Source organism: Microtus ochrogaster, unplaced genomic scaffold (assembly GCF_000317375.1).
Source record: "Microtus ochrogaster isolate Prairie Vole_2 unplaced genomic scaffold, MicOch1.0 UNK25, whole genome shotgun sequence".
NCBI classification, from domain to species: Eukaryota; Metazoa; Chordata; class Mammalia; order Rodentia; family Cricetidae; genus Microtus; species Microtus ochrogaster.
The window spans coordinates 5,089,214-5,094,112 of record NW_004949123.1 but is presented as its reverse complement, the minus strand read 5'-3'; the positions used below and the strand labels follow the sequence as shown (position 1 = coordinate 5,094,112).

At 37.3% G+C, this 4,899-nt stretch overlaps 1 pseudogene; it reads right to left on the bottom strand.

Moving 5' to 3' along the window:
* Nucleotides 1-743: 743 nt before the first annotated feature.
* On the bottom strand, nucleotides 744-1,455 carry LOC101998560 (annotated as a pseudogene).
* Between the last annotated feature and the right edge of the window lie 3,444 nt (nucleotides 1,456-4,899).

Genomic DNA, 4,899 nt, shown 5'->3' with positions numbered 1-4,899 from the left:
AAAAAAAAAAAAAAAAAAAAAAAAAAAAGAAATCACTGTGCTTTTTAATTGAACATCTTTAATTTACTTTAGTCGAATCAAATCCATTTATTTATTTGTGTTCTTCCCTACTGAGTGGAAATGGCACCATGCGTGGCTAGTTGTACAAACAACTCATACTACTGAATAATCAGTTTTTATTTCTGTTAGCAAGCTTTTAAATTGTTTAATAAATAAAGAAGATACTTTAAACACTGCATGCTGACACTCTCAATGGCACAAATCTAAGTATTTAGAATGCTTCAGTCAAGTTTATTTTCCAGAAATCAGTGAGAAATTTTACTAAGAAGTTCAATGTTTACTCATCTTTTGCCAGTAGGAAAGGGAATCCAAGTTGGCACAACCAGTTTCTACTTTTCAAGGATGCATTATGGTTAATACTTGAAAAAAGTAAAGTCTAGACTTTTAAAGACAGAAATGTTCTAAGGGTATGAATTTATTAGAACTTGGAGCATTCTGCTATAAATATTAAAATGGGACCTAAGCAACTATTTTGGAGGCTGTGGGTCTATTTAAAAGGCTAGAGTGGTAATTTAGACAAAAAATTAGGAGGGATGTCAAATAAACAATGGAAATGAGGATAAATAAAATGTCTTGAAGCCTAGAAATCGCTTTTACCTGTTATTGAAAACAGTCATGATTATGGCTTTCCTCTCCTCTACTTCTTCCGTCTCCTCCCCACTTCCTATCCCATCTTTTTTTTTTTTTTTAAGTGTTAATTCTGTTTTATTAGCCAACTGGAAACTAGACAATTCTCCAGTCCAGGGAGACATTAACTTTTAATCTTCTTCTTCATCATCACCAGCTCCAGCTCCAGCACCACCCTGGCCCTTCTTGGCATTCTTCCTCTTCACTCGGCCTGGTCGGCCACCACCATAAGGAGACCGGAGGGAGAAATCAATGTGCTTCTGGGAGTCCAGACGAACAATGAAGGACGGGATGTTCACCACCTGCTTGCGGACCCTGATGTGACGCTGGCGGATGAGCACACGGGCGTGGTGAATAGATTTAGCCAAACCCAGCTTGAAGACCTGGGTCTGCAGCCGCCTCTCCAAGAAATCTTCAATCTTCAGGCCCAGGATGTAATCCAGCTTCATCTTGCCCTCATCCAGCACCCCAATGCGAACAAGTCGCCTCAGAAGAGCATTGCCTTCAAAAAGACGCCGTGGGTCCTTTTCGTCCAGCGTTAGCAGCTCTCGGGCGGCCTTGCGGATCTTGGCCAGGGTAAATTTGACTCTCCACACTTCACGCTTGTTCCGGAGCCCATATTCTCCGATGAGTTTCAGTTCCTGGTCGAGACGCGACTTCTCGAAGGGTCTCCGTGGGGTCACATAGGTCTTACGACAAACCCAACTTCTGGCAACCGGCATGTTGGCGTCTCTAGGCCTGCCGCGCCTAGGAGCTCACGAGGGCGACAAAGAGCTTCCTATCCCATCTTAATCCACCCGCTTTTCATTTCTCATTAGAAAACAAAAGTATATGGTACAATATAAAAATTAAAAATGCATACTAAGATAAAATGTAATCAAATAAATCAAAAACTAACATACCAGAATTGGACAAAACAAACAAAACAAACAGTTTTAAAATCCAAAGAGAAGACAGAAGAAACAGACTCACATTCGCATGCTTGTCCACAGTTGCTCTACCCTCTTCCTTGGACAGAGTGGCCTCTAGAAGTGCAAACAATGCCTACAGGAGTGTGGGATGAGGATAAAGTGATGACACGGGTAACACTGAAGAGGAAGACCCATGTGTTCTACCAGTGAGGGGGAAGGATGGAGTTGGGGCTATAGCAGGTAGTTTCCTACCTAGCGGTGGATGCAAACGAGGGCTAGATTTGGAAGATAGAAGGGAGAACTGAAGATCTTCAGTTGGCCTTCAGTCGACAATTTGAAATGGAAACTCAATAATGAGTGGAAGGATATTTTAGACAGTAAACAGAGTATTTAAAATTCAGGTACCAGGCAGTTTTGAAAAGTATTAACTTTGTCCACTGGTTATCTACTCGGCATGGTTGGAATATTGAAAGTTCAAAGGCAGCGTGGGCTGCGTAGCAAGAGTCTGTATCAGATATATAATAAATAAATATCCCTCAAGAAAAAATCCTCAAATACCTCAGATACAATTAGCAACAATACTAATATTCTGATGGCTACAACTGCTTTCTTCATTGGTTGGAAGACAATGCGTAACTGTATCATTCTGGTTAAGGGAAAATATGCTTTTTCACTGAATCATACAGATGAGTTCTCACCATCAAATCTGCACACAGTTTTTTCTCTGTGCCTTCCTCTAAACTTTCCTGTTAGTTTGTCTCAGCTTCCTGCTCAATTTCCTTGCCATATGACTGAATAAACACCAGTTCCTTTTTGTGTAATCTAGTGTCTTAATACTGGTTTCTATTGGATGTTAGGCAGTCAGTCCTTGCTTGGAATCTCTGTTGCAACTGGCTTGTTATTCTTTCTACAGAGTCTGTTTACCATTAATGAAATGTATCTAATAATTGCAATCTCAAAGGAGAAGTGCTCTTAAAATTATAGCTATAATTAAATGTATTAATAATCATAGGTGTGGAGTTTATATAGAATACATTTTTTTTAAATTTAAAAGTTTTATAATGTAGGTATGTGCTTTTACAAACACAAATTATTGCATGTAAATTGTGTTTTATTATATTAAATGAAAGTGAAGTAGTTGCTAATTAACACTACTCAATTTTCCCCCGTTTTAGGAAAATAATAGATGAAATGTTAGACATTAATTGATGAATTAAGTCATTCCTCTAAGGAGGAAAATTATTTATTCATGAGCTATAAAAATACAACTTATTTCTGCACATTATAAGGGAGCTAAATATTAAATTTAGGTAGATACTAATAAATTTTTCCATTGAATCTAATTATGGGTGTCATTTCAAAGCTATTTTTATTTCTCCTTTGTCTTGGTGGTACTTTTTATTTCTAATGAAGTGTACTTAGAGACAACAGGTAAATACAGATAGACCTTGCTTTCCTTATTTTAAATATCAAAGATATGTTTTTTTTATTATTTTTCTTTCATTCTTGAAAGAGAAAAAGAAAGACCAAGGATGAATAGAAAAATCAACTTGGGCCATATTTGGTGAAGTATATTTTTAAAATAGGTCAGGTTGTATCTTAGAAATAATTATTATTGTTGTGATGAAGCTACATGAATAAAAGTGACTTGTAGAGGAAAGAGTATATTTGGCTTATAGTTCCACACCATAGTTCATCATGGAAAGAAGTCAGAACAAGAACTCAAACAGGGTAGGTACCAGGATGTGAGAACTGATGAAGAGGTCATTAAAATGTGGGTATATGTGTGTTGTTACTGCATTGCTCCTCTTGTCTTGCTCAGTCTTTGTTTTTATAGAAATTAGTACCATCTCTCCAGGGAGGGCATCATCTCTAATGGGCTTGGCTCTCCCATATCAATCCTAATTAAGAAAATGCTCTACAGCTTCTCTAGAGTGGGATCTTATGGACACATTTTTCTTTTGACTTGCCTTTTTCTTTCATTTTTTTCTTAAATTTTAATTTATTAAATTTATTTTTATTTTGTGTAAATTAGTGTTTGGCATGAATGGATTTCTGAGTAGAGTGTCAGATGCTCTGGAATTGGAATTACAGAGAGATGTGAGCTGCCATGTGGGTGCCAGGAATCGAACCCATTTCCTCTGGAAGAGCAGCCAGTGCTCTGAACACTGAGCCATCTCTGCAGCTTTTATCATGACATTTTCTTATTTGAGGTTATCACTTCTCAGATGCCTTTAATTTGTGTCAAGTTGGCTTAAATCTAGCAAGCACAGATAGTTATTGTTAAAACTTATTTAGATGAATTGTGTCTTAGTTTATTATTATGACTATATCTGGTTTTGAGACAAATCTTTCTTTGGTCTAAATTTGTGATCTATACTAATATTGGTTAATGTTTTCCATTTTCATGTGTATTTGCGTGTGCATGAGTGAGTGTGGGGAGTTGCATGAGTGTATGCATGTCCATATATGTGCATGAGCAGGCATAAAGAAGCTTCTTAGTGATGTGAGCAGCACCATTCCATGTCTCCTATAGCTGTGTACATTGTTAAACTACTGTCTAGCTCTTTTACTGTATCAGATGGACTCCACATCTTTACCTTTTTCAGAGTGGATAATTCTCAAAGATCTCATGGATATATACCCAGTTTTACTTTTGTGGATCCAGTATCTTTTTTATATGTTCTTTTTCATTTATAGCCTTTATGTTTGTTTGTTTTACAGTTCATCTGGACAATGATTGGGCAGGAGGAGGTTGGGGTAAGGGTAGTCAGTATGTATATTATCTGTGTATGAAAATAAGCTTTAAAAATTAAAATTTAAAAATCTTCAAAACATGTTTTAAATCAAATTATGAACAAATGTATTTTTCTATTTTGAAAATATCTTGAAATATCTATTTTTAAGATTTATTACTTTTGTATTATGTGTATGTGTGAGTGTGTACAAAAATCTATCTGTACAACATGTGTATCTGAGAGATGCAGAAAAAGGAGATGGATCCTTTGAAATTGGAGTAACAGGTGGTTGTGAGCCACCGCATTGGTGATGGGAACCAGTATTTATAATCACTGAAACATCTGCACAGCTACCTGTAGTTTATATTTTCAATTCTTTTTTTTTTATTGAGAAAAGGAAAAAAAAAAGTTTCCCCCTCCTCCCAGTCTCCCATCTCCCTCCTCCTCCTCCCACCCTTCTCCCCCTCCCTCCACTCCTCTCCCCATCCCTCTCCAGTCCAAAGAGCAGTCAGGGTTCCCTGCCCTGTGGAAAGTCCAAGGTCCTCCCCCCTCCATCCAGGTCT